At 48.5% G+C, this 23,843-nt stretch overlaps 1 protein-coding gene across 5 annotated transcripts in view; it reads left to right on the top strand.

Annotated features, from left to right (window-relative positions):
* The first annotated feature begins 3,051 nt into the window (after positions 1–3,051).
* LOC126569542 (uncharacterized) overlaps positions 3,052–23,843 on the top strand; it is a 147,743-nt gene continuing 126,951 nt past the window's right edge. For 2 of the 5 annotated variants that reach the window (XM_050226713.1, XM_050226712.1), the window contains exons 1-2: positions 3,074–3,204; positions 21,137–22,266. The gene's annotated coding sequence lies outside the window, so the exon portion shown is untranslated. Of the gene's footprint in view, positions 3,254–21,136; positions 22,267–23,843 lie in introns of those variants that run through there. The other 3 variants (XM_050226715.1, XM_050226714.1, XM_050226717.1) reach the window with 3 other exon arrangements.

The raw sequence follows: 23,843 nt of genomic DNA on the forward strand, positions 1-23,843 counted from the left end.
CTCCCGCTGTGACCACTTAGCAGGAGAGCATGCCGGTGATACGGCGGACTGCCTGGTGACAACGGGACCAACGTGGCAACGCGGGCGGATCTTCGTTTAGCGTGCACAGCAGGTGATGATGGTGGATAGCGATGGGCAACATTTTACCTTTTCCGCCTTCGATGCTGTTGAGGAAGGTTAGGAGAAGGAGCTGTTTCTAAATAGATTCGCCTTTTGCCTTTAATGTTGAGAGATTCGTTTAGAAATCGATTAAAACTGTAGTGTAGCTCATTATTTAATAATGTTATTAAATTTCCCAACAAAATTGCAAAAGCAATGGGTATGTTTAGATTTGAAAAAATGAAATAATCAATGCTGAATCAAAATACTTGAAGGTATGGGCCGTAGAATGGTTTAACAAAGTAAAGACTATTTTTAAAAATTTATGATCTTTATGATACGAGCATTGTTCGGGATGGGGTGTGCTTTGGTAAATGGTTTATGCAAATGCATCTTTGAACCAATCAGCTACGTGGTATACGGACACTTTGCATAAGTAGAATAGCAACGAAAAAAGAAACCGAAGGCGTGCTTCGTGCGGTAATAGCTATTGCCACAAACATGCTCACTATATCTGCGGCTTAGTGGTTGGGTTTTTGGTTGGACGAATAAGTTGTGTGTAGTAACGAAAACCGTCCACGAGGGAACTCGAAGCACGTCCTCAGTTTTCTGTATGTTTGTGTTTTTTTTCTTTTGCTTTTCTAGAGTTACAACCATTGCTTCCATAACAGCTTCCGAGTGGAGCGCGACGACAGTGACCTACATACCAGCATAGGTTGGGCGTTCTTTTTGGAGGAACGGTTGCATTCGGGGTGTGTTCTCGCGTGGCCTGTGCTACCGTTACCACGGTGTGGTACGAGATTAGTGCTAGGCTGGAAAGAACTGTGTTTTTCTTTATTATGTTAAAAATATATCAAATTTATTTCTTTCACATAAGTTTGTCATATCTTGCACAATAACTATAGTATGGTATAGCAGAAAGTTTGAATATTTTCTTTTTTCTTTTTAACAAATCAAGTCAAATTCAAATTGGTTACAATAAGGGTATTTTGTGATAAATACAGCGGCATTCATATAACTTACATCAAGCATTGGGTATCTTGAAGATTCATTTGTGTATAAATGGAAAACACATCAAATTATCATCTTTAAATTATTGTAGGCAGAATATTTGTTTCAAGCATTATCTACTAATATGTTATAATAAGTGTCTGTCAAAATTCTAATAGTTTAGATTGATTAATTATGCACGTTTAAATGGTCAAAGCTAAGGCACAAATAGTTGCATTAAAAAATATTCATTTTATTAGTAAACTTTTGAAAAAAAAATCCATCCGTTTATTTAGTGACCAATGCCGTGAACCCTGTGATTCGTCCGTCACTCCGCGCGCGGTAGCTCATTTTAGCTCAACATTTCTCGGAACAGGGTGCCACCGCCTTTATGCTCAGCAACGGACAGCAGTGGAAATCGGAAAATTTAGCTCAAAGGAAAACCAAGTAATATTTGGAAAGTATTTCATAAAGCAACGATTTAATAAAACACAAAATGATAAAATAAAACTTAGGATTGTGCAAAAGTGATAAGAAAACTAAAGGCTACTTTGTAATAGTTAAAGATAAAGTGAAATTAAATTGATTGGGGAGTATACAATAGGATGCTGTTAAGAAATTGTATAATTTCCCATATAATAAAATAAAATCACCCACCTTACATACAATAGAACTTTCGATGTTTTCGCAATGAACATTGAATTGTAAATTTGAATTACGCTACAGTTGCATGTGCTTGAATTGGAATTCAAAATCTTGAACTGGAGATTGAAGTCTAAATTTCATAAAAGCATTTTCTACATGTGTTATTAAAGTACAAAATATGGTTTTAGTTCGTATATTATCTCCGTTGGCGCCTGGCTTTAAACGTCCAATGTATGCGACTATTTAAATATCAACCGACTCCGCAAAACATTTCCATCCACGTCAATCAGAATTCAATATTGAACAGTGCTAATCGTTGGAGCAAATTGCTATCTGGTTCAACCACCGTATTGGCGCACTCCTTCCCACCCACCAGAGAACGAAGGGCTTCCTTTCCCGTGTGCCCTCCTCTGGCCACACGTTTTGTTGTGCAACGAGCGTCAAACATTACTCTCAGCTGTTGCTATGCTCTAGAGCTCCTAGAGCGCTAGAGAGGATTCCATGGGGTTCGTAGTGTACGAAATCACCTAAAGGGTCGTTTCCATTTCTCAAATCATTCTCTCCTCGCGAGTGAGCAAGAGTTGGCCCCCGGTGTTGGCAGAATCGGTTAACGCTGCGCGGTGCAAAATGGAAAAGTAAACACTCCCTCTGTCTGGCTGCCCTCCATGGCCACATGATGAGCGAAGAATGTTGGGCGCTCGTGTTTGCAACCCGCGTTGTGCCGCGTGCAAAAAAACAGAAAACCCCGAGCACTATGATGTTACCGGGATCTCCTCTGGTCTGGCGGCGCAGTGACCATTGCCTTGCAGACCAGGTGAATGGGGTGGGTGTCTATCATCCGTACGCACATAATCACATGGCGACCCGGGCCGATAGTGGAGCATAGCAGCATCGACGACGGCGCAACAGATATCCGTCCAAGTATCCGGTACCGATTGACCGGCCTCCCCGTTCGGCCAGCGAATAAGGAAAAGCGACGCACCGTGCGAGGAGAGAAAACGTAAACAACATTCCAAGAAGCGAGACTCCACGACGACGCACGATGCTCCGGAGCAAGCATATGGCGCCCGATGTGGGGAGAGAGAGAGAGAAAGTTTGAGTTTTGAAAAGATTGCTCCACGCAACGCGAGAGCTTAGCTCCAACCTCCGAACTCTCCTCTCGCTCTCTCGCCAGTTGGGGGCCGGTTGTGTGGGAGATCAACACTCTCAGCATCATCGGCGACGACGGCGACGGCGATGATGATGATGATGATGGAGCCGCAGCGCATGGCGCTCCAACCCCATCAACAGCGAACGATTTTTCTCAGTTTCGCTGAGAACGTGTCACCGAACGGACGGTCGTCGGTTCTCCACACAAGACGTGCGTGCGTTCGTGCGTGCTTGTGCGTATGTGTGTACGTGTGTGTGTATACCGGGTTGTAATTCCCGCTGCCCACTCCTCCCCCCAACATATCACAACATATCGGCAGAGTGAGTGAAGGGTGCCAAGGGCTGGTCACCATCAACAAACACGAAAAAAGTGAGCAAAAGGGAGAAAATCAGAGAGAGAGAGAGTGGGTGCGTAAAGAAAACAAAATCAACAACAATCCCCCCAACAAAACAAAACGCGATTGTGTATGTGGCTGCGTGTATGTGTTGCGTTGTCTGTGGATCAAACACCGTCGTCTCGGTCTCCGTCGTCGTCACCGTTTCCGCTTGGATCGAGTGAGTTTGAAAGGGAAACAACGCAGCAACGTCTTCCCTTACCATTGTTGTTGTTGTTGCTGGTGCTGGTGCTGCTGGTTCCTCTTCGCATTCCCGCATTCGGATGCTATGTAACGGGTCCGCTTCCGTGTGTGAACCTACCCACGACCACCCCCTTGAAAGGGGTACCTTTAAAGCCCCCGAAACCACCCTTTCATCAAGAGGTTACCGGTTCTTTCCTTTTTTTTTTGCGCGAAGCAGCAGCAGCAGCATCAGCAGCAGCGTCCAAGACGGTCCGCGGGTTGCTCGGAGTGAAGGTTGCCCTGGTAACAGCTTCCTCCACGGGGGGGACATGGTGCGCTCTCTGTGTGAGTGCGAGTGATGGTGATGATGTCGTGGCGCGTTTTTTTTATGTTATGTTATGCTGCATTTATGTGCGAGAATGCCATTCGCTAATCTCCACCTCACGCTCCACTGTCTCGCGATGGTCTGCTGTGTCTGCGTCTGGCTGTCTGGTACCCGCTCTACCCGTTGTTTCATCTCCGAAATCAAAGCGAGCGAGAGAGAGTGCAAGCGAGTGTTTAAGAGGAGTAATGAGTTAAAGAAGGAAACAAAACATACAAACCATTTCGGTGTTTGGAGACTTGATCGGCAGCGAATTTGCGAGATGCAGCTGGACAGCATCCATCAGCAGCATTCCAATGTTTTAATGCTCACCAAACGGAACCCCAGAAAGTGCCAAGTGATCAACCTTTCGATCGACAGCTGTCGCAGCCGCCAGCAAAGTTTGTCAACGGGTTGTGCGCGTGTGTTGGTGGTGTTGGTTGCGCGCGATCTCTCACGATGTCGTCCGCGAGCGTTGAGTGGGTGTAACGATCGCGTTTGCAAAATCATACCCTCGCTCCCTCACCACCCACTCGATTCTTTGACCTACCTTTACCGCTGTGCTGGCGCTCTGTGATCCCGTGATCGTACGCTGATCGTCGGTGTGTGTGCGTGTATACGGGGGTGTTTTTGAAGAGTTTCTCCAGTTCTTGGGGTGCTCCCACCCCCCCAAAATACAGTGAAGGAAGTGTGACAAAGAACAACGGCGATGGTAGTAGCTGTTGAATTCCGGTTCCAGGTGCGCACCACGAAGCATCGCATTCGGTGTCGCGGTTTCCCGTGGCCCATCGAGGCGTAAAGTGATTAATTAAGACACGAGGTGAACGAGATTTGCTCCAGAATCATCTACCTGTGGTAGAACGATGGAAGACGCGCAACGTATTGCGTTTGTTTCGGTGGTTTGCGCTCATTGGAAATGCTGGTTTACTGAGGGGCATCATCCGCAGCAGCAGCTGATTGATTGATGGATCTGATCGATCCGGTTTCGGGTTTCGGTTCATTTTTCGGCAACTTTTCTTCCCAATTGGTTAGCGAGTGTGCGTTGCGCTGATGAAATCGATTGCTCACGTGGCCAATTGGTTTTTTTTTTGGGAGGGGAATGCCGCTCACAAATGAGATGTTGTTGTTCTTTATGCTTGCGCGCGAGGCCATCAATTGATGGCTCAATGAGTAGAAACACGGGAAGGAGGGGAATCGCAATTAGAGTGTCCGGTATTCGATTCGCTTCTCGATCCGTGCTCTTTGATGGGTTTAAGAGTTTACTTTGTATTTTGCTGGATAACTTTGAGCTCACAAATTGAAGGTAGTATCCCAGGGGATGCTGGCGTTTCTGTTGAGCAAATTGATATTCATTATTTAAACTTCATATGCGGTGTACCCTCCAATACGGAGGCCCAGCACTTCAGAAGACAAATTAGTCCCTCAAGAATCCAACTTTCCCTCCGTTGCTCCGTGTAACGTTGTCATGTTGTTTAGACTCTACACACTAAAGTTTGCCATTTGCTGCAAAAGAATAGAAGATTTTTTTGCTTCTGTTCTGCCACAAGAAAGTCCCGGGAGAAATGTTACATTTGTTGCAGTAAAAGTGACCGAAAACCAGTACCGGCATCGTTCTCGCCTTGCGTTCTGCCGTTTGACACTTGCGCGAATTACTTTTGCCTCGACGAAACCATCTGAAGAGGGCGAAAAGAACACTTTAAAATCCCATTCCCAAGGGATGTCCCTCGGGATCAGGACTGCGGTGACCGGCGATGCCGTCGTTCCAGAAAACGACCCACGAACCATTATCAGCCGTCCGGACATGTCCGGCATCATTGGATTGAACCACGTAGCCGCACGGTACGCTAGGTGGCGGCTGATGGTCTCGACACTTTGAAAGAAAAAGCATAGATAACTAAAGGACGCGGTGCAGTGGAAAACGACCACCGGGATGCACTCCCGGGATGCACACCGGACGGACTGAAACCGCAATTCGCGCCCGACAGTACAGCCACCATCACCACCACCACCACCACCACCACCACCAGCAGCAGCAACAGCAAATGGGGTGGCGAAAGTGTAAAACGCAAACACGGGACACCGGCACCGACACCGGCTACGAAGCCACGAGCACGTTTCCCATTTTCCAGCGGCTCAAACGCTTCGCTGGCCACTCGGCTCGGTCGATGGTGTGTTATGGCTGGAAAATGGAGTTTCCCGGTGCGATTGCCTGGTGGTGACTTGCACCACACGACAGACGACAGCCACGGATGACCATCGGGGATGAGGATGGGTTGGAAGAGGGGCGGTTTTAATGTGGTGCAGGGTAGCAAAGGGCTCGTTACCTCGTGGGCCGGTTGCGTGTGTCTCGTGCAAAACACTTTGACGCGATTGTTGGATCGTTTTTGTGGGCCGTTTGCCCCCTCCCCTCTAGTACAGGGATTGGCGGGATGCTTTGTTTAATGCTTTTGATATTGTGGCTTGGAAGGGGCTCAAGCTGTCGTTGGTGGCGCTAGGTCGAAGGATTGCAGACCAGTCTGGAGCATAGGAGGCTTTGGTTGCCATTTATCGTCGTCGTCAAAACATCACGTACGTGAAGGGCACACCATAGCAGTTCGTTCATTCTGAGGTGAGTTAATTCCTGTCATACACTTGAAATTGATTTTCCATTTCTTGGAAGGAAATTATGGTTGGTAGTGATAAATGTGGTTGTATTTTTAGTGATTCTTTTCATTTTTTTTAGTGTCTGGAAAATAGTGTCTTGATAAAGTATTGAAAAATTCAAAAACCTCTTGAACTCTTGAAAAGATAAGCATTCATGAAAAAAATGTAAAAATGGGCTCTACAAAAAATACCTTAGCCCCCCATTATTCATACCAATTAATACAAACCAACAGTTTCCTTTCGAACGCTCCTGTTAAATCCTTGTCTCTCCTATACAATCCTATCCATTCCTCCTACAACTGGTAGCAGTCTTACTACCATTTGCGCTGCATCCCTCGCCGCAGTCACATGGAAAAACTAACGTTGAAAACAGGTTTATTTACGAAAACTTGAACTTTGAACAATCTGTCTGGCTAATCATTCGCTCCGTTTCACTGCCACAGTGAGCCGGCTGTCGGTGTCGGTGTCTGTGGGTGTGGGATTCAGCGTCAAATCACGTACGAGACATGCAATCGGACGATGCATGCGACGTGTCCTTTTGCTGAGGCGAACGCTCGTGGCCAGGCCTTGCCGTGGTGGTCTGCCGGGTGTAATTAACTTTTAATTACTTCACCGATGACGCCGCTCTGCTGACTGCCAGTCTAGCCCTGTGACGCTTTTCTAAACCGACATGTCTGGGAAAGCTGGCAAACATTGGTTTGCCACGATTGACGCCTTCGCACATATGGTCCCCGGTGCTCCGCTACGATGGCAATAAATAGTTAGAACGATCCTGAGATGAACTTCCCACGTCATTAGGTAGATTGTTTTGGAAAATGGTAGTAATTAGTCACCATTTAAAGATTGTGTAAGGTTAAAAAGGATATAAAAAACGCAATAAATGGTGGTTCCCCGTTTTTGGTACGCAGTGCAATCAGTACAATTTTGCTCTAGATAGGTAGACAACTGAACAAAAAACCCTAACTTGACACAAGGCCATAAAGTTGACGAATATAACACTGCAATGGCAGCGATCCTATGCATTCGAGATTCCGAATCCAGACGTACGGATCGAAGAACCTATTTATGCGGTCTTGCGCGGATCTGATGTGGGTCTTATCGCGCCCATCACTTGGCGAACGTGATTTCGATTAATCGTTTGCATCCCCGACACCGATCAAGCGCCGTTAATGGGCGCTCCGTCCGATTGCCCTGCAGTTACACAACCCTTCTCGCTCGCGTCTTTTGTTTTGGCTTCTGGCTGTTACTGTTTTCTGTTTTCGTCTGTGGCGCTGCCAGTAATCGTCGCGTTGGCTCCGGGAGATTACGACTCATGGCGGTCGTGGCAGCATCCGCGGCACAAGCAGCAGCAGCAGCCAGTAGTCGCCGTAGCAGTAAATGCTTCGTTTGCCTGCCGTTTAACGGTGATTATGGCGGCCTATATCAGGGGCAATAGTGGTCCTGAATTGCCTGCGCACAAATGATTACCGAAATGTGTGTTGGAGTAGGAGAGTCATTAAAGTGTTATAAATTCGCGATATTTAAGCGATTAGCAGAACTCTTTTTTGCGTCGCATTCGCATATCCATTTGTTCGTGTGTTCGGCAAACTGTTCCAAGATCCAAGCAGTCCAAGCAGTTGAAATGAAATCTATTGAGACAGATCGTAGTAACCATCGCTACCTTACTGAGCTCTGCATGTCCAACGAAATCATTGTCCAGTCCTCTAGTTCCTATCAGGCGAACCGAAAAATTCCCCCGGAAATCCCCGAAACGGAACGTAAGGGGAATCGAAATCATATACCAAATATTTGGCATAACACCAATGAATGCACACCGGAGCTACACCAATGAATAACGATGAATACCGATGAATCCCCTCAGAAAGCATCTCTACAAAAAAAATACAAATAAAAAAAACTCAAAAACACGAAACTGGATGTCCCACTCGGAAAGGTGTCCTCGTTCAAATACATGGCCGCCACCAGTTTCTCCCGTACCGACGACGAGGACAAAGCAAAGGATTCAAACGCTCGCTATGTGTTTGCCGTTGCGGAACCATCCCAGTAGACGAGCCGAGGTGTGTTTACTGTGTATTCGTCTGCAATGGGGACACCCCGGTAGCCAGCAGCAACCAGGTGGTGGTGCTTCCCAAACGGTACAGATTGTCCAATCGAGAAGGCGAAAGGCGAAAAAGAAATAGCGACGGCTCTAGAATCCCGGGACACCGTTGGTCGTTAGTTGGCAAACGACACACCAGCCGGCAGCCGGCCAGCCAGTGTTGTTGGTTTAGCATTGACCATTGACATCGACATATCCTGCCGTCGACCCAGCGGCTGAACACAAATCTCACATTCATGCTTCACGGTGTCTGGGGATTTTTCTTCCCGGTTCCCGGGTCCCGGTTGTTGCACCTGGACCCAATGGGAGTGGGGACCGTGTCACTAGCAGTCTTTGTCAAGAAGTAGATAGTGGCCGGCACTGACACAGACTGAATGGTGATCGGGGAGTTGGTGAACAACAGGAGGAGAATGGGGGTTTTTTTTTGGTCGATGTGGTACAATGGAAAGAACAACCGACAGAAAACCAACTCCAATCCGTATCGGTGGCGTGTTTTTCGGTGTCCTCCACCTCAGCAAATCCGTTCCACCGAAGATCCGGAACACCGGGAACACGACTCTCGGCCAAAATTTAATGACATAAAGATTGTTTCCTCCTCGCAAGAGCTTAATTTCATTGGTTTCTAATTGAATCGCTATCAGGGCCTCCGGCAGCGTCAGCTTCGGTGGTCTGTCGTGTCTGCAGCGCCACCAAGTGACCGGTCCCTGGAGAATCCGTTCTTCTATTTTAGCTATCGGCCTATCCTGGGCGGTCCATATGCGAACCGAGCCCGAGGGTACTGAGTGAGTGTGCTGGGACGCCGGACGGATTGACGAAACAGTGTCAACCGACGGACCGGGGCCGGCCAGGAACCTACCCGCGCGCGCACACTGCTGGTCCCCGGTGGGATTGGGAAATTTGGATTATTTTTGGATCTTCTCTTTTGGCTTCTCGAATTGAAATTTATGACACCGTCGCCAGGGGTTCTGGGGGGGGGGGGGGGGGGGGGGAATGGGTGGAGGAGGAACCGGGGATAGAAATATTGCCACACGGAGACGGAGACGGAGACGGGAGCAATGCTGCTGCTGCTGTTGTTGGGTGGCCCCAAAAATGTGTTGGATCCCTGCGGTGGTGCTGCGTGACGAATGACGCGTGGTGGTAGTCCGGCGTGGTCGTCTCGTGGCTAAATTGATTTGTGACTCTACGGACTCGGGACCGAGGGTGTGCGATGCGTGGGCCATAGCTTCTCGCTCGGTAGAGCAGATGATGACCATCGTGCGACGACGTTCGCTTGAGGGCACGCAGTTCAGTTCAGTGAATGAAGTCCAGATAGAGAGAGAGAGAGGAGTTCGATTTGGCACTGGCAGCCTTTTACTCCGCTGCTGGTGATCGATATGGATTGTGGATAAAAATATCATCTCCAACCATCACGTGTTTTCTCCATCGGGGGCCGAAATGTGGTCGAATTATGGTGGGCCTCCGGCTGTTTGCTATTTTTATGAGAAAATTCAGAGGAAGGCGGCGAGCAAGACGGTACGGTGTAATGGCCGGTGGGTAGAGTTGCGATCGATCAATTTGGGATTTGTTTTCCGTCGAGAATTTGACGACTAAAGTGTAGTCACCGTATGGAAGTGATATCACTGAATGGGAGCTCCAAACTGATTGGTTTCGAATAATTCAAATTTATTGAAATCACTCACTGGACGGCATGTTTATCTGTTAAATCCCTACGGTTAAATGGATGTTTTCTGTAGAATTATTGTCGTTCGCCTTAACCTTAGAAATGTCTTTCAACTGTAGCTTTGCAGTGAGCTTATTCAGTTCCCAAAATCGCCTGCCCATGTTAAGAAGATTAGTCGAGTCCCCAACCGAATTGTGACATTAAAATCATTGACCGTCATTCATCTTCATTCCTCGGAGTTGGATCGTAGATATAAAGAGAGTGACAAAGAGAAAGAGAGAGGGAGAACGAGAGCACCGTGGACCAGATTATGCATTAAATCTTGCACCGCACATTCGCTGGCGGCTGGCCAGTCGCCAGGGACGCATTGTGACGAATCAAACTCGTCGTTCGTCATGGCTGACGCGCCATGGATTGGATGCCCTTCCCGGGGTGGGAGAAGCAACGAAGGACGACGGACGAGGGGCGTTAAATAAGTTCTGCTCAGCTCGGAAGTGTAATATATCTTCGGCCGTTGAAAGTCCCTTTTGCTGCTGGCAACTGACAGCGACATTTGGGGCGGTAGGCACTGACGACAGAGACGGCCAGAATGGCAGAAACATGGACGCCACAGGCCCAATTCGCCAGTATCTGTCGGTGGCACACGACGACACGCTGGATGGACGGCCCGGAATGCCGTCACGTGCTGCCTCGACCGGCACAGCTCTCCAATTCCGCGTCTCCTCTCCATTGATGTGTTGGTATTGTCGAAAATGTGTGCCTGGACAGCCTCCAGAACCAGAGGCTATATTATTGCGTACCAACAGCAGCAGCAGTCCGCTCTCCTCTCGGATGTAGACTTTCAATTAGATTTCCGCACTGCAGAGTTGCAGCAGTACGACGCAGATTCGCGCACACCACAAACAATGTGCATCGCACAAACGGTGAAGCTCCGAAAGCTTTACCCTTGCCAGTCGGGCTTAATGCGCGCGCGTGCCTGAAGGACTCTATTTCAACTCTATCCTGACGACGCACTGGAGGAAGAGTTCAGAGAGGTTGGTCCAAGGACGGCAGCGGTATTTAGTGGCAGCGCAACGGCCGTGACCACCGACCAACCGACCTTCCACTCCGGATGCGGAGCATTATTTAGTTTGGTAGAGGGTGCGGCACAGCAACCCCCCCTCTCTGTGTTTCGATAGAGGGGTTGGTTTCGAGAGATTTCGGAATGGGACCACAAATTAAATGAACTACCGCCCGGGGGGATGGTGTGGTACGAGATGATGATTCGCACCAAGCACATTATTTGCATTACGCCGAAACCCTATTTGCATTTGGCAGCTCCTCTTCTCTTCGTTTTTACCTCACTTCTGCATGTTGTGCATCCTTCGACAGAGCAACACATACTATGATTTAGCTGATAAATGCCCGGACCTCACACGGACCCAGCAGGCGGTGTTTATTTTACGCGAAAATGCAATCACGAAAACGATTCTTCTGGTGTTGAACCCTTGCCATGGGGGTTATATTATTTTTCAATCGCAGTAACACGCATCGCACTGCACCGCGTATTGATGTTCAATTGTATTGTCACACGTAAGAGGCTCTCGAACACCTGAACAGCGGCATGGTTGACGCAAACGATAATGACAGAAACAACCGTAGCAGCATGTGAGCGTGAGTTTCGTTCAGAATAAGTCGGAACTTTGCTTAAGCATTTTAAGAGAAGGTTTTAAACAGTTTAAATTTGGTTAAAACCAGGTGTTATGGTTGGTTGATACAATCATCAATGATGATAGAAATTATGACACCTTTAAAAGGCAATGTTTTATAGCTAAAAAGGACATTTCTAATCGTTCATTGTGCTTACATTAAGCTAAAATTAGCAGCATTAAAACGCAATAGTGTAGCAAAAAGTATAGCATTTAATTTGAAAACGGAGCGCCAGTTTCGCGAAAAGAAAATGTCATCTCTCGCCAATCAATCCCGCAAATCGCGCTACCGGTGAAACATAATCCTGAATTCATTCTCACTCTACATCCCTCCGATACCGCAGATAGTAGAAACACCTGGCAGCAAGCGTATTCAGAATCATTGCACACACCCGTTCCAGACAAACTCGTTGGGGGAGAGCTCCTGGTGGCTGTCGATGACAGGTGGTGCCTGGGAATCCTGATCGTGGTCCTGGCTGCTCGATGCACGGTTTAACCGTGCTCAACCCGTACCGGGAAACGCTTAATTTCCGTCAAAGTGCAGGGCACAAATCAGAAATGGCCCGGTTTGATTTGCGGTGACCCAGTTCCCCCGAAGCAGTCAGAGGCAGGGAGCCATCGTTCGTTCATTCGTTTTATTTGCAACCAAATTCAATTTCAATTTGCGGTGACGATTTGTGGGCCTGGCGGAAGCGCGACGGCTGGTGGCACGGTGCCTGGTTCCGGTCGTTTTGCTGAAAGCGCTAATAGTTTGATCAGGAATCAAGCGCAAATCAAACTGCTTCTAGTGTAGTTTGTTTTAGGTTAAAAGGTGCTTGGATTAATCAAAATGTTTACGCAATCTTCCGCTGAGATTCGTCGCTTCGCAACAAAGTATAAATCCTTTACGGCTCCTACACGACTCGCATTACAAGAAGACCCAAAGCGAACGAACACGACGCATGGTTTCGCATGCAGAAAGCTACTCATCTCCCGTCATTCGTGCACATGTATGGCCGCCGCCGGTGGCTTTCGAAATCGTTTTCCTCGAGCGCCGCCATATTGGGTAAACCGGCGGGTCCCCCCCAAAGAATTCAGGCTTCCTGCGGCATATTATTATGCAGCCTTTTTTGCCCAGGCGACGCTTTCGTGTCGTGGCGCCACCAGTAATAATCCTTCCCTGAGGCCTTGTCGACTTGCGCCCTCGCACGACTCTTTGAAATGACCGAAAAAGGGTATCGGACCGGACACTGAGGGCATGCCGAAGAGTTCACACAACAGCAAGAGAACTGTTGGCCTAGCAGGCTTGGCTCTTGGTTCACACAACGGAGCGTCACCTATCTGCAACATCAGATCAGAACCGAGAGCTAATGGTGGTGGTGGTGGCGGCGACTGGCAATGGCGTCGTGGGCCATCATTTATTATGACACATCGGTCGGGCGCTGTTGTGGCCATCGTGCCGTCACCGCGCTGACAAATGATGTAAACTTTCCTCGAGGCGGATGAAGCCGTCGCACAGGCTGCCTGTAAGTGTCACAGGTTTTGCGGTAAGCATCATGTTAGAGTGCCCACATCCAGCAAACGTCCTCATCGCCCGTCGTCTTCTTTGTGGACGCTAATCAAGTGTCTCGTTCCAGGTGGAGCGGCGCCATTTGTGGCTTCGCTGGCATGCACACTGTTGCTTCTAGAGCAGGATGCACAGAAGGTGCCCTGCAGTTAACGAAGTAGAACTCATATTCGAGCTCTACGTTACGCAACTTTATCTTGGTTGATGATTGAACGAACGAATTGGATCAACGTTTGCTCATCGCCGCTTGATCGAACGCTAATTCCCTGAACGCGTCCTCGAGTACTAACCACGTCATCGGTTTTGTGGGGGGTGCTGGCTAAGCGCTGGATTTCCAAACTCCGAAATCATAAATAAACAAATAAATATTCACCTCCATCGCGTCGCTCGTCGGTGGCCATTACGCGCGAACCACAAACATGATGTCATTTCCATCGAGAAGCAGCAGTTTGGTCGCGTGGCGTTAAAGGTTTCCGTAGCTGCGCTCGATACCAGCACGATGGATATGGTTTGACGATCATCATTATCATCATCATCATCATCGCCGTCGTCAGCGTCGGCAGCGTCATCACGGTCGACACCATGTTCGACGGAGTAAAGAGGTGTAGGAGTCTGTCAGTTCGAACTGCTGCTGCTGCTGGAACGTTTATGATTTCTTGTTTTTTTTTTGTGCTGCTCGCCAGTGGGTGTATGCTGGCGGATGTTTTACGCATCAAAACTCGTTCCTCCTCGCGTCTCGCCATTGGCTTCGCAGCACATCATGCAAAAGTCATCAAAACACTTGTAGCGGTGGTCTGTAGTTTTTGGGGGTTAGCGTCCGCCCCCGGCCATTTGGCCACTCGTAAGTGGCGCCAAAGACAAACACTCCCCGATATCTGGAGGGTCGCTATCTGTTAGATCAGCAGCGATCGCGCTGTGAGGTCTCTGAAGAGATAGATTTCCGGCTTCCATATCTTCTCTCACCATCACCATCAGGCAGCTCCAGTTGCTGGTAAACATTTCATTATAGATAACAGTCCGTTCGCAATCCGTCCGGTCACTGGTGCTGCTGCTGCTACTGGTTTTCCGCCCAAAAGAAAACCTCATTTCCCGGTGTAACATTAACAATCACGAACCACCGGGGTTGAGTTAGCCGGCCGTACCGGATGAATATTTTAATAAACGTAGCCACACTGCATCTGGGGAGTCCGACGTTGGAGCGTCGGAAATTAAAACAGATCCCCAGAGAAATGTAGAGAGAGAGAGGGGAAGGAAGGAGAAAAAAGGCGGTGGTGACCCCACTCAAGATCCTCTTGGCACACAAACAGCCGAGCAAGCGACCCTGGTTTTGCGGTCAGCTGGCAAACAATTGCGGGCACCGAAACCAGCCAGGGATATCCGTCTGTCCATCCGTCCATCCGTCCATCCGTCCATTCGTCTATCCGACCCGGGAAGGATCTTTCGTCTTTTCAGCTTAAGTTTTGCGAAGCGTCCGGGTCCTCATCCTGGGCGCTGGACGAATGAGCGATGGCCTACTATGGTCCGGTGGCGTGCCTTGGCTTTGGATTGTAGCCGTGCACCGCTCGTTGCAAAGAATAATGTAAGCTGCTCCAAAAAATGCCCTGCTCCTGGAGCTGAAGAGCTGGAGCTACGTAAAAAAAAACAGAAAACGAAAAATGAAACGACAAAAAACTGGGGAAAAAAATCTGTATTTCGCAGAAGACCGACGGTACCGGCTAGCAACTAGAATGGCCACCACCAGTCTGGCTGCTTGGCGGCCACGATGAGCATCGCGAGCATAAACGGCCAGCCAGCCAGCTAGCCAGCTAGCACACTTTCTTCCATTGTTTGCCGTTGCTTTAGGATTAATGAGGGTTTTTTTTCGTCTCTTCGCCGAGTGGAATGTGTTTGTAAAATATTTCTTTTGCCATTTCGACGTCGTGCACTCCGATGGCTCTCTGGCCCGCTGGGTTTTGGGGCTTTTGATTTCGTTTGTTCTACATTCGGCGAAATGGCACCCCACTCCGCGGCGTCATCAACTACTGGCGCTACATTCCGGGTTTTGATGTGTGAAGGAGTTTAATTATTTTAATGTAATGGTCTCTCTCCCTGCGGCGCGGTCTGAAATTCTAAATCATTCGTGGCTCACCGAAACGGGGCTGGAAGTGTTGGCCACGCTTAACGACATGAAACGAATGAACGTTCGGGAACAAATCCCTAGCGCCATTTGTAAGCCTGTTTCGGGGAAAGTTTTGCGGGCGATAAAATGCAAGCAGAAGAGCGCCAGAGCGCTGGAGCCGATGCCGGCGGAGGCCGCTGTTGAAGGATCATAAACGTAAATGATTCATGGCGGCGCACGATTGTGGTCAATCGACCTTAGCCGTGCCTGGCCGGGGGGTTGTTTTAGTTATCGTGCTCGTCACTTTGTCGGTGTTAATGCACCAGCTCCCCGGAGCTGAGCCTGGTGCTAACCGTTAAAAGTAAGTGCAAAAGCGTACCGCGAATGGTCCGTCGAGGTCGAGGTGAGCGAACGAGCGAGCAATGATTTACGCTACATTTGAATCTAATTCCGAAAGCGCTCCGCTGATGCTGAACGAATGCTGGGAATGAGTGTAAGGGGTGGTGAGCGATTAAGTTTTATCTTTTCCCCACTGCGAATCGTGGTGTGTTGATTAGGCCGAGTCCTCGGATCGGGTGAGAAGCGGTGAGGCGCTGCTGCCAGTGAACACATGAACATGAAGCTCCTCCTCTGGGTTCGCATGCTTGTTCCGGAGAGGATTAATTTGATGAACTTCCGGCGATCGAATTGAATACACATCCCACTAAAAAAAAGAGGTAATTCTGCGAAACGGATAACCTTGCCTCGTGTTTTATGAATTTCTCGTGATCCTTCGCGTGCCCTCCCCGTGAGCATGCAGGCACCGATCTAAAGGCCGCGTTGGCCGGAGCTTAAATATTTATGCTTCCAATCATTTAAAGTTCCCTCCATTAACGTCTGATTCATCGGATGAAATGGATGCGACTAGGAGGCGAGCGGTGTCGATCCTGGTCGCCGTGACGAGACGAACCGTTTCAGCGGCTTAACGGGGCTTATGTTTACAACCGTCCCCTCCGCGTTCCGAACCACCCTTCCACGGAACCGGCGAACCCGGAGAAGCGTTTTTGATGTTGTCGAAACGTTCGGCGGTGCTTCGAGCCCTTCGGGAGAGGGAACTTCGTGCGAACAAGGTCGTTAAAGCTTATGGATCGTTTTCCCAATCCATAGCTCCCCCGTTTTCTCTTCTTTCTCTCCAACTCTGTGGGTTTCCCCATTTTCAAGGTCACCTGAAAACGCCCGAAAGTGCCACGAAACGCGTTTCACGGTTGGTTCGCACATCGCACGCACCCCGCAATCGGAATCGGTTCCCCACCGAGATCCGTAGTTTCCGCGAGAAGTAAGGGAAGAAGCGATACTATGGAGGGTTCTCGAATCCGGTTTCGAGATAATTTTTCACTCGATTGCACACTGGCTGTGCGTGGGGGTGCTTGGGCCTATTTTGCTGGCGAGAATATTATATTCCTGGTGCCTGGGTTTTGGTATTATGGTCTATCACGGTGGGTTGACGATCGACAATGGCTTAATTGTCCGCGCTAGGGCCACGGTTTGGAGGGCTTTTCTTTAACCTTTTTCCTGTTTTTCCACCTTTCCACCAAAGAACGGTAAACGATCTATTTGTAAAGATGTTTGCGGACACGATCGCAAACGCATTCAACTGGTCAACTGGACAGTTGATTTAACTCTCGGTGCGCTCGCGCGCGCTATCTCGTTCCGTGTATCTATCGGGGGCCACTCCGGGTTAAAATGACCCAAGTAGAGTGTCCTTTTGTGCGTCTACGCAGGGGATCAAAAGCAGCAACGTTTCGTGGGATACGAAGCGCTTAAAAAGATAAAAATAAAAATAAAGTCGCGCTCTGGCACCAGGTGCCCATCCATGGCCCAAAAACGGTTCCGGTTCCAGTCGGCCCGTCGAAAAGGAATGATTTCCATTTGTTTTCTTCTTTCAACCGTTGTCACCAGCACACACCGTCCTGTCTACTCAGTTTCTTTCGATTGCAATTCAACGAAATGGACGGCGCGGTGTATTCAATGCCCGGTCGTACCTTGCCTGAAGAGGATCACATTATGTTTCTCCCTTTTTGCAAGGACCTTGAGGTCGAGCAGGACCGAGAGAGAGAGCGTGAAGGTAAATTGGTATCATAAGAAATTATCGTACAGCGCGTCCAGAGCGCCCGGGCGAAATAGGTTTACAGTCTACAACCCCCATTACGACAGATTTGGCCGACTGTCTGGATGATTCCTTGAGGATGGTAGTCTCGTTGGTTGGCCGGTTGTATAAAAAGGAGGAGGGGAGGCGCTTACTGTGCTCCTCGGTGGCGTAGCGAACCGGAAAATCCTGTAAAACGGCGAATCGTTTGATGTTGCGCGGCTGTACTGTTGTCGTTGTTGTTATTCTTCTTGCTGCATTCCTGGGAGCAGATGGCCGTTTTCTAGGCAGAAGGCATTTTTGGAGCTTCATGTTTGGGGTCCACTGCACGCCCCTGCCAACCTTGACTTGCGCTCCCCCGCCTCGAAATGGGTGTTTGGCAATGTTAATTCGCAATTAGCGTCCGAGTGGAATGGTATTCTCGGTTCCGTTTTTTTTTGCCTATTTTTTATGGGCCGCGGCTTCTTTTGAGCCATTCTTAGCCTTGGTCTTCGGTTGAGGCACAAATCGCAGGGATTTTTACGATTTTACGGAATATACGGAATTTGCTTTGCCGCCATTCCGGGACTAATTTTTTTGTTCTTCGCGATTTTATGACTACCGAGAGCGCGATCGCATTTGGATCCGGGTTTTTTTTTTATTCGAGTATTTTATCGTGAATCCGGATCCGTATTGATTGGCAAGTGGGAATGGCCGTGCTCGAATAGAACGGGTATCGATTGCAAACTTGTTCCGCTCTGCCAATGCAATTACTGGAAACTCAATCTGGTGTGAATCGGGCTGCAACTTTGAGCCTCTCGGCCAGGACTCTCCACAATCCTGTTCCGGTGTCCTATGTTGCTTCACCAAACACCACCACTAACAGGCACTAAAGTTTTCGGACACTAACCTTCAACTGTATCTAACATCATCACTCGATACTCTCCAACTCGGTCAGTCTGGACGATGATGATGGTCCGTTCGCTCGTGGTCCGTCCGCTGATCACATTCCCCGAACGAAAGCCCGGGCTCAGTAGAATAAGGGAATGTTTTGTCGAGTTCTAACAAGAGGGGAAGGAGGACAAAAAAAAAGAAGCAACGAACGAATGGAAACATCAGCGCGCCGGAACAAGAGAACACTTCCATAATATCCTCTGACAAATATTCGATTACCGCCATCAACGATGCCACTTATCTTCATCACTGGCACTGGCGGCGCCAGTAGCAACACCTACACGCGAAAGAGATTCAAAAGTTTCGGAATGGGCGGCCGCTAGGCAGCGGATCGGATACATAGGCCAGGCCATGAAAAAAAAACGGCGTGGATTCCGCAAGCTTCTCGCCTGCCAATTTTGTTTTTTGCTTTACTCATAAAAACAAAAACCGCCCCGAAACCTTCACCTTCTTCTCCTAATCCTCCTCCTGTTACCCTTGTTTGACGAGATAATATTTCGCTAATAAATTCTACTTATTCTATTGTTTTTTTCTCTCTTCTGTCTTACACATTTTCTGCTCAGTTTTCACTGTCTCTCTCTCTCTCTGTTTCTTTCGTTGCAGATCCACCGACAGCAGGAGCTGGAGTCGCTGGAGGCCAATTTTTCGTCAGACAGAACGAACGACCGACTGGGACGGCCGCCTGGGAGGATCTCTAGATTATGGTTCAGTTTCCATTCCGCTTTTTTACCGTCGTTGTTGTTCCTTTTTGTTTGATGTCGTCCTTGCAACATGATTCTCTAGCTCGCCTGGGACGCTCCTATACCCTCACCGCGGCAAGAAACTGGAGCCTCCATCAAACGGTGCCTTCGCGAACAAGACACCAAACTGTCACCATCACTTTCATTCGATGATAATGGTTTCGTTAATTTCGTTTGGCCAGCGGTTCGGTTAACGAAGTCATTTGAATCGATCTAAGTTAGGGGCGTGTTGTGGGCGTGTAATTTCGTGGAAAATAATTCCTTTGCAAAATGCGATAAAACATACCCCCCAGGGGGGTGGAGCTGTAGTTGTGAAAGTTTCTAAAATTGTTTTATCATTTTAATTGGACATAGAAAAGTATCAAAATAGCAGGAGAATCACACAATGTTCAACATACTACAACACTTGCAGGGAAGCATGTTCTCTAGGTTTCGTTTTATCGCCACTTTGGGGTTTTGTTTGTCTCTACGTGTTCTCCCCCCTTCTCGGTACCATTCTCAGTGCAGTGAAATGCATCTGGTAGAAGCAGAAGCTCAATCCTGGGCTCCCAAAGCCCACGAACCAACCACGAACGTAGCGATAGAAGCGCCTTTTCGCAAACAATGGAAACATTTTTCATGAAAAGTCATGGAAAACACTTTTTGCCACCGTCTGTGTGCCTATGTCGGTGTGTATTGTCACTATTTCAAATAAACGGCTTCACACATCCACTCCACTTGCTCTATAAAGCAGTCCGGGTGCGGTCAGACGAGAGACAAACGCTCCAAGCGCGCGAAGTTGCTCCTTTTTCAGCATCAGCAGATTCGACGATGGTTTTGTGTAATCGTTTTTGTTCTTTTTTTTGGGGTCTTCTACTTCGAATACTGCAACCCAACTATGTACGTGCCATAAATGCTGATAATGGGACCTGGTTTGATGTATGGCTATCGTTTGCATCCATAGCTAGAGTATATCCTGATCCTGCCACTCGTTCTCTCTCTTTCCCTCTCCCGTTCTCCCTTTCTCTTTTTCATTATCTCTATCAATTCCGATAGCTGAACGCGATTCCCGGTAGTGCGGTAGTGTATCTCATCCATAAATTAAGTAGTGATTAAGTTAACTGCTTCACTTCGAATTCGCATCGAATGCCCGTTACTGCCTGACCCAATAACGGTTCAATTGACCGCGATGCATTTATAAAACATGATATTTATCAATTCCATTGACCAAACACCTGCGCCTCTCCCCCCGGTGGCCGTGCGATCTCATCATGATTGTCTGCGAGATCGACCACGGCGCACGAACATAATGATGCCCCCCCCCCCGGGGGGCTGGGTATTTTTCCACCCCAAAAAACCAACCACAACAAAGTACACTGCGCTGCGCAGGAAAACCAGCGATGCCACTTACGCCATTTTTATTCTCCCGCCACCGATTTTTAATTGTCACAAGCGAAAAATACGAATTAATTTACACCACCCTCCGGGAAGGGACTGAAAGAATGAAAACTCATAACAACACCCACCTCTCTCGGGTGCCGCTGACGCTGAACGCCGCTTCTCACCCACGTGATCCGGCTAGCGGGCGGGCGGGCGGTTCATCTTATGTCACCCGATCGCGATGAGCCCATCACAATCCGTGCGGTTACTTAGATGATGGTGTTGTTTTTCAGTCTCTCTCTCGGTACTGCAGTAGCTGCGTTTTTGTTTTTTGCAAAATACAATAAGAAATGGTTTTATTTAGACGCGCGGAGGCTGTGATTGCAACGAACGAAAATATGTTTAATGGCCTACTTTTCTTTCCCTTTCTTTCGCCCTCTCGAAGGTGTGTTTTAGGCAGCACGAGATCAGCGCGAGCACAGCAGCCCATAACAGACGCGAGTTTTGCGGTGGTTCCGTGTGATGATGATACCCTAGAAGGTTTACTACTACTGGCCGTCTATTAGTTTCGGTGAAGGCACAAACCCATGCTGCAGCACAAAAAAAGATGAAGAAGAAGCCGCAATAAGTGTGTGCGCGAGTGCTTTCCTCTGTCTTTTTGTGTTCGTTTGTGTGGAGTGGAGTGGAGAGGAGGATTGTGTCATATTTTGTGGGCAGTGTTCGCCCCGGAGTGCTGTGCGGTGGCGGTTTTGTTTGAAAAAGTGTTAAAAAGGCCAGTGTCCTCACGCGCCCGGCCTCAGTAAAAGTGAAAGAAGCCATATTCGTCGCGTTCATCCTTCAGGTCGACACCACCCGTGAACCCGTGTTTGTTCGTTGTGGGAGGAAAGGGAGTGGAAAATTTCGTGAAAAAGCCAATTGAGTCTTTTCTGAGAAGTAACCACAGTGGTAGTGTCGCGTGAAGGTGAAGCCGAAAAAGCAATAAAGTCCTGTCCCGGTCCTGAAGTCATTGCAAAAGGAAGAAAGGGTTTGCCTCCAACGGAAAGAGAGAGAGAGTAAAGTGCTAGTAATCGGTTGTGTCGCCCGGTTTTGAGTAGTAACACCAGGTCGGTTCTGGGCCCCTGGCCCGCGAAGGGATAACGATTAGCTGCGTGGCAGATGTAGAGAGTATAATGCAGTTCCCATTCGGTGACGGTGACGACAACCAGCAGCAGCAGCAGAAGCAGTGTGGGTTGCCAAGGGAACGAAGGGCTTCATTCCGGTGAGGTAACCACGGCGAGTCGTAGTAGTAGTAGTAGTAGCGACTGCAATTGCTGCCGCCACTGCGGTAAACCGTGCTGCGGTGATCAACCGCAATACAACCCTCCGCGCCCCTCCGTGCCCCCGGGGGGTGGTGGCAAGCCGTAGTCGCCAGGGGTTGCCGTGTTTTTGGTCACCATTAAAACCGCAAGCACCCGCAGGGAGCGGGAGGGAGTAAGAGACTGGGACCCCCGCGGAGCCCTCGACTCGTGGACGTAAACTTGTTCTGAGCTGCGGTGAGGCGAGAACTGCGCAAGCCACGCACCGCACCAAACCAAGGTAAGGTTTTACTTTTCATTCCCCCCCTCCCACCGTGTGGCCCACTAGTCGATCGTGGTCTCGATTGTTCCACCACCTCCCACCACCCTCCACTTCCCAGACACTGAGTAGCGCCGCTGGGAATCTGTCACACGCGTGACGCTTTATGGAACCGTGGATTGTGGCGGAAGATGGCATCACGTGGCCATCACGTTACATCAAAATGGCGCTGCAACACACTACGCGGTGCGTTACTTTTTTCGTTGGTGGATCGAGTCAGTTGCAGATGCAAGGGGACAATGAATCTGGATCAGCGGATCGTGTGAATCCGTGTGGTCCATCTTCATCGCTCTGGTCTGGTCTGGTTGTTACTCTGCTAACCTAATTTACGTCGCATTTCGTTAGTCGCTCGACGCGCGGCTTGACGCAATCACAGCCGGCGCAATCACTCCCCCCGAAAACCTGGGGCCAGTCCAAACCAAGGGGTGTTGACGTAATTTTAGCCCAGATCTTTTGGGACCGGGGGTCTCTTGGGTTCGCCAGCCAGCTGGAGGCAGACGACCTCGGTTGCCCTCTTGGGAACTATTAGGTAGCGCTAGCTAGGAGCTGCCTTGGTCTCTCGGTCTGTCGTGGTCTGACAAATCGATCCCGAGGCTTTCCCGTCGCTGCCGTGTCTCGTAAAACTGTCAACGACGTAAGTGAATTGATGTCTATGTGAGTGTGTAGACAGAGAGAAGGTTGGGGGGTTCTTGAACGCTTCCAATATTTAATGGAGCGTCACAACAAATTACCGGCCATAATGGGTGTGTCAAGCGTCCGAGTAGAGTTAATACTGGCTAATCGGACACTAATCGGCACAGACAGGGGTCCGATAGCAGATCCAATGCCCGGTTTTTCATCGCAACAACGAAACATAGCGTATGGTAGCATAGGGTTTCGTTTTGTAATATTATGTTGCGTATGTTGTATGGGTGCTGTCGTACTAGGAGTCTAGTTCATGTACCTTTAGAGAAGTTATTGAAAATGTTATGGTTGATAATTCCTTTTTATTTTTTTAATGATTGAAAATATTACAACTAATCTCATAAGATCCTTCTTGATGAGAAGACACATAAACAGACGATTACAGAATATTAAATTCACGATGTTCAAGGCTTAAGCCGGGGATACATGAAGCGTAAACTCTAGTATAAACTCAGAGTGTAGATTATGGTTATCTGATCATTATCTCTGCATCAACATGAAGCGTAGAGTTATGAAGAGTTGAATGTTCTACAATCGCTAATATACAGCAGCAACATCTTTTTTTAACATATATAAGGACGGACGAGCCGTATGTTTAGCCACAACATCATAAAATATATAAAAATATGTTCAGAAATCAACTTATCTCGTCGATTTATGTTTTTGTGGCTAAAAACACATGTAAATGAATGTAATTGCATAATGTAATTGCAGGTGTCCAAGTGTGCAGTTGACGTTTCGGTATAAATTTTTACGGTATATGCCTGCCACACGTTTTTCGGTATATGCCTGCCACACGAAGCGTAAAGTTTTTGGCATTACTTTCTGAAATTACGCTAGAGAGTTTACGCTTC

Source organism: Anopheles aquasalis, chromosome 2 (genome assembly GCF_943734665.1).
Source record: "Anopheles aquasalis chromosome 2, idAnoAquaMG_Q_19, whole genome shotgun sequence".
In the NCBI taxonomy this organism is placed as follows: Eukaryota; Metazoa; Arthropoda; class Insecta; order Diptera; family Culicidae; genus Anopheles; species Anopheles aquasalis.